The sequence below is a fragment of the Ylistrum balloti genome, unplaced genomic scaffold, assembly GCF_031769215.1.
Source record: "Ylistrum balloti isolate Yb309-2 unplaced genomic scaffold, AGI_CSIRO_Ybal_v1 Utg369730, whole genome shotgun sequence".
Classification (NCBI taxonomy): Eukaryota; Metazoa; Mollusca; class Bivalvia; order Pectinida; family Pectinidae; genus Ylistrum; species Ylistrum balloti.
The window spans coordinates 1,762,276-1,769,199 of NW_026781945.1; positions in this window are offsets into that span (position 1 = coordinate 1,762,276).

A 6,924-nucleotide genomic window follows, 5' to 3' on the forward strand; every position below is an offset into this window, starting at 1 on the left:
ACGTACGATGTTGTTGGTTGGCGGGTTGGTAGACACGTACGATGTTGTTGGTTGGCTGGTTGGTAGACACGTACGATGTTGTTGGTTGGTTTGTAGACACGTACGATGTTGTTGGTAGGCTGGTTGGTAGACACGTACGATGTTGTTGGTTGGTTGGTAGACACGTACGATGTTGTTGGTAGGCTGGTTGGTAGACACGTACGATGTTGTTGGTAGGCTGGTTGGTAGACACGTACGATGTTGTTGGTAGGCTGGTTGGTAGACACGTACGATGTTGTTGGTAGGCTGGTTGGTAGACACGTACGATGTTGTTGGTTGGTTGGTAGACACGTACGATGTTGTTGGTTGGCTGGTTGGTAGACACGTACGATGTTGTTGGTAGGCTGGTTGGTAGACACGTACGATGTTGTTGGAAGGCTGGTTGGTAGACACGTACGATGTTGTTGGTAGGCTGGTTGGTAGACACGTACGATGTTGTTGGTAGGCTGGTTGGTAGACACGTACGATTTTGTTGGTAGGCTGGTTGGTAGACACGTACGATGTTGTTGGTTGGCTGGTTGGTAGACACGTACGATGTTGTTGGTTGACTGGTTGGTAGACACGTACGATGTTGTTGGTTGGCTGGTTGGTAGACACGTACGATGTTGTTGGTTGGCCGGTTGGTCGACACGTACGATGTTGTTGGTTGGCTGGTTGGTCGACACGTACGATGTTGTTGGTTGGCTGGTTGGTAGACACGTACGATGTTGTTGGTTGGCCGGTTGGTCGACACGTACGATGTTGTTGGTTGGCTGGTTGGTAGACACGTACGATGTTGTTGGTTGGCTGGTTGGTAGACACGTACGATGTTGTTGGTTGGTTGGTTGGTAGACACGTACGATGTTGTTGGTTGGTTTGTAGACACGTACGATGTTGTTGGTTGGTTTGTAGACACGTACGATGTTACTGGATAAGACACTGACCATGTAATCTATATACACATTCATTTGAACAAACTTGGAATGCCTCAACTTCTGGCCCCTTAGTTACTGAGAAGTCACTTAAAGAATTAAATATCTTTGACTTTGGTGACCTTGCAAGGGGGTCAAGGTCACACATTTTAATGCGGTAATTTTCTATCACTGGATTCTTCACCCTGTGGTACTTGGCTATTGAGAGGAAGTTGATTTAAACAATGATGGCATCGGCGTAATGGAATGCATGGCAACATCACACAGACAACAAGAGTATCAGTTAAACTGATGAATGCTCCCCAAAGGCAATAATTATGTCAATGAGCGGTCTCAGTCACTGACTTGGTAAACTGGACATCCTCTTTGCACGACCAATGTATTCGTAGTTTCATTATCCTAGTTTTAAAGTTGTGCCCTGGACACGAAAGTTTAACAAAGAGCAATAACTCTGTAATTTAAACGGTTGTGAGCCCTGAATTTTATACTCTGCACATGGCTTAAGTGTGACCATTGTAACGCGAAGTTTCATTATCCTTGCTTAACTGTTGGCAAAGTTATGCTCCGAACACGAAAGGAAGAAAGGACGGACGGACGACACGCCAAGTCATAAGGTCACCGGTCCTCCGGACCAGGTGAGTCAAAAAGAAATTTCAGTTAACAAGAGGTGTCATTTTAGTGTATTTTGATAACAAACATGCTTTCTATAGATGCTCATTCTTTTGAGACTGTTGAGAATACACATCCGTGTTTGGTTGATCTGTCAATAGACCTAGACATTAGTGATCATAATCCTTGACTACAACAGAAGAATCAATGATTTCTTGGTCAGTTTGCTGTTTTTGTCAAAAACAATTCATAAATGGAAACATCAGTTACTCAGTAAATCAAAATATGTTACAAATTCGTATCAATTACAGGATGTTCAGATTTCTTGCTAAAGTGATACAGTCTATTGATCGAGTGGTGACGTCATGCTATCATCCAGATAAACCTACGTCAGACTGACCTAAATAGGCGAGACCATGGATAAATCCACGTCAGACTGACCTAAATAGGCGAGAACATGGATAAATCCACGTCAGACTGACCTAAATAGGCGAGAACATGGATAACTCCACGTCAGGCTGACCTAAATAGGCGAGAACATGGATAAATCCACGTCAGATTGATCTAAATAGGCGAGAACATGGATAAATCCACGTCAGACTGACCTAAAGAGACGAGAACATGGATAAATCCACGTCAGACTGACCTAAATAGGCGAGAACATGGATAAATCCACGTCAGACTGACCTAAAGAGGCGAGAACATGGATAAATCCACGTCAGACTGACCTAAATAGACGAGAACATGGAAAACTCCACGTCAGGCTGACCTAAATAGGCGAGAACATGGATAAATCCACGTCAGACTGACCTAAATAGGCGAGAACATGGATAAATCCACGTCAGACTGACCTAAATAGGCGAGAACATGGATAAATCCACGTCAGACTCCACGTCAGACTAGACCTAAATAGGCGAGAACATGGATAAATCCACGTCAGACTGACCTAAATAGGCGAGAACATGGATAAATCCACGTCAGACTGACCTAAATAGGCGAGAACATGGATAAATCCACGTCAGACTGACCTAAATAGGCGAGAACATGGATAAATCCACGTCAGACTGACCTAAATAGGCGAGAACATGGATAAATCCACGTCAGACTGACCTAAATAGGCGAGAACATGGATAAATCCACGTCAGACTGACCTAAATAGGCGAGAACATGGATAAATCCACGTCAGATTGATCTAAATAGGCGAGAACATGGATAAATCCACGTCAGATTGATCTAAATAGGCGAGAACATGGATAAATCCACGTCAGACTGATCTAAATAGGCGAGAACATGGATAAATCCACGTCAGACTGACCTAAATAGGCGAGAACATGGATAAATCCACGTCAGACTGATCTAAATAGGCGAGAACATGGATAAATCCACGTCAGACTGACCTAAATAGATAAATCCACGTCAGACTGCGAGAACATGGATAAATCCACGTCAGACTGACCTAAATAGGCGAGAACATGGATAAATCCACGTCAGACTGACCTAAATAGGCGAGAACATGGATAAATCCACGTCAGACTGACCTAAATAGGCGAGAACATGGATAAATCCACGTCAGACTGACCTAAATAGGCGAGAACATGGATAAATCCACGTCAGACTGACCTAAATAGGCGAGAACATGGATAAATCCACGTCAGACTGACCTAAAGAGACGAGAACATGGAACATGGATAAATCCACGTCAGACTGACCTAAAGGCGAGAACATGGATAAATCCACGTCAGACTGACCTAAATCCACGTCAGACTGACCTAAAGAGAGAACATGGATAAATCCACGTCAGACTGACCTAAATAGGCGAGAACATGGATAAATCCACGTCAGACTGACGAGAACATGGATAAATCCTAAATAGACGAGAACATGGATAAATCCACGTCAGACTGACCTAAATAGGCGAGAACATGGATAAATCCACGTCAGACTGACCTAAATAGGCGAGAACATGGATAAATCCACGTCAGACTGACCTAAATAGGCGAGAACATGGATAAATCCACGTCAGACTGACCTAAATAGACGAGAACATGGATAAATCCACGTCAGACTGACCTAAATAGGCGAGAACATGGATAAATCCACGTCAGACTGACCTAAATAGGCGAGAACATGGATAAATCCACGTCAGACTGACCTAAAGAGACGAGAACATGGATAAATCCACGTCAGACTGACCTAAATAGGCGAGAACATGGATAAATCCACGTCAGACTGATCTAAATAGGCGAGAACATGGATAAATCCACGTCAGACTGACCTAAAGAGACGTCAGACTGACTAAAGAGCAGAACATGGATAAATCCACGTCAGACTGACCTAAATAGGCGAGAATCATGGATAAATCCACGTCAGACTGACCTAAATAGGCGAGAACATGGATAAATCCACGTCAGACTGATCTAAATAGGCGAGAACATGGATAAATCCACGTCAGACTGACCTAAATAGGCGAGAACATGGATAAATCCACGTCAGACTGAGCTAAAGAGGCGAGAACATGGATAAAACCACGTCAGACTGACCTAAATAGGCGAGAACATGGATAAATCCACGTCAGACTGACCTAAATAGGCGAGAACATGGATAAATCCACGTCAGACTGACCTAAATAGGCGAGAACATGGATAAATCCACGTCAGACTGACCTAAATAGGCGAGAACATGGATAAATCCACGTCAGACTGATCTAAATAGGCGAGAACATGGATAAATCCACGTCAGACTGATCTAAATAGGCGAGAACATGGATAAATCCACGTCAGACTGATCTAAATAGGCGAGAACATGGATAAATCCACGTCAGACTGACCTAAATAGGCGAGAACATGGATAAATCCACGTCATGGATAAATCCACGTCAGACTGACCTAAATAGGCGAACATGGATAAATCCACGTCAGACTGACCTAAATAGGCGAGAACATGGATAAATCCACGTCAGATTGATCTAAATAGGCGAGAACATGGATAAATCCACGTCAGACTGATCTAAAGAGACGAGAACATGGATAAATCCACGTCAAACTGACCTAAATAGGCGAGAACATGGATAAATCCACGTCAGACTGACCTAAATAGGCGAGAACATGGATAAATCCACGTCAGACTGACCTAAATAGGCGAGAACATGGATAAATCCACGTCAGACTGACCTAAAGAGACGAGAACATGGATAAATCCACGTCAGATTGATCTAAATAGGCGAGAACATGGATAAATCCACGTCAGACTGATCTAAAGAGACGAGAACATGGATAAATCCACGTCAGACTGACCTAAATAGGCGAGAACATGGATAAATCCACGTCAGACTGACCTAAATAGGCGAGAACATGGATAAATCCACGTCAGACTGACCTAAATAGACGAGAACATGGATAACTCCACGTCAGGCTGACCTAAATAGGCGAGAACATGGATAACTCCACGTCAGACTGACCTAAATAGGCGAGAACATGGATAAATCCACGTCAGATTGATCTAAATAGGCGAGAACATGGATAAATCCACGTCAGACTGACCTAGATAGACGAGAACATGGATAAATCCACGTCATACTGACACACACTGACGAGAAAACAGACAAATCTTCGTCATACTGACACACTGTAACGAGAACAGACAAATCTACGTCAGACTGACCTAAAGAGACGAGAACATAGACAAAGCTGCGCCAGACTGAAAAAGTGAACGACAACACAGACACATTTACGTCAGACTGACCTAAAGAGACGAGAACACAGACAAAGCTGCGCCAGACTGAAAAAGTGAACGACAACACAGACACATTTACGTCAGACTGACCTAAAGAGACGAGAACACAGACAAAGCTGCGCCAGACTGAAAAAGTGAACGACAACACAGACACATTTACGTCAGACTGACCTAAAGAGACGAGAGCATGTATAAATCTACGTCAGACTTACCTTAAGAGACGAGAAAATTAATGATTCTATGTCATACTGTCACACACTGGTGAAAACACAGACAAATCTACGTCATACTGACACACAGTGACGAGAAAACAGACCATTCTTACGTCATCATGACATATAGTGACGAGAACACTCACAAAGCTACGCCAGAATGGCACTTAGTGACGAGAACACACACAAATCCACGTCATACTGACACTTAGTGACGAGAACAGGGATAAATCTACGTCAGAATGACTTCCTTGTCCTAACATTGCCCGTTGATAGTACGTCATCATAAGGTCAACGCACAATAACGTTTATAACATAGTAGAAAATTAAACTGTGATAAATTCCTTTACGTTTGCTTAAATTTCAGTGTTATAAAATTTATTTCAATGCCAAAGAGAAAAAAAATAAACATTTTAATAATGTGAAGAATGGATTCCTGTCAGGCTATCAAATTTCTTCAGAAGATAAAACTTGTCTTGCTGTCACCACCTCCGTGTAAACCTGTTATCAAAGACACAGTCTACGTTTTATTTGTTAAATTTAGCAGCATAAGCAAATCGGGCCCAGGATAGAGTGTGTACACCACAAATACACGTGTAAATCACATACTGGAACCACAGGTTACATAGAACATGTCGTCTGAACAAGATCGAATCTGTTGTGATGTGTCCGTATAATTCACTACTCGTTGTGCTTTCTAGTTACGGAAAACTCCGGCTTTTCTCACTGGTTTTTCCTTAAGGTTATTCAAGTTATTTCGTCACATGTTTTCAGAATTGGCAACTTGGTGATTGGGAACGCAGCTAAATGGTCTGACAACATTTTTAGACTCAGAAAGGAGTTTCAGCGTTGAATTTCCCATCAAACATTGTCCATGTCATGGCTAATACAACACTTGTCAAGAAAGTTTTTTACGATTCTGTGTACAACGGGAGATAACTCTTGCATGCGTTACGGTTGCTACTGCGATATGTTGACCGCTAGTCATTTATCTGCTTCCGCTTAGTAGAATGGTTCATTTGTCCGAGAAACGCCTGTATCAAATATTTATGAAAGAAGATGTCCCAGAGTGATCGGCCACTACTTTGTAGTCTTTCTTTTGTCTTATCAGTTTGATATACATGAAGAGATCAAGTACCTTCCTATCAAAACTCTGCAATTTTAAGTATAAGCGTGTCAAAATTCCAGATGGCCTGTCGGTCATTTTTTTCTCCTTCCTAAATCTCAAAAATAGATAATGCTTAACTAGGAACTAAAGGGAGTGATCAAGTTTTAGAATTGAAAGCCAGACCGACGATTTGATCAGTTCAACATCAGTTGATGGTGGATTGGAAAGTCACGTGACAGAAAATCAAAGTTAGAGAGATGAGCTATGGACAGTTCGATATCATATTCTAAAGCAGTTAGGGTCTGGGTTATAG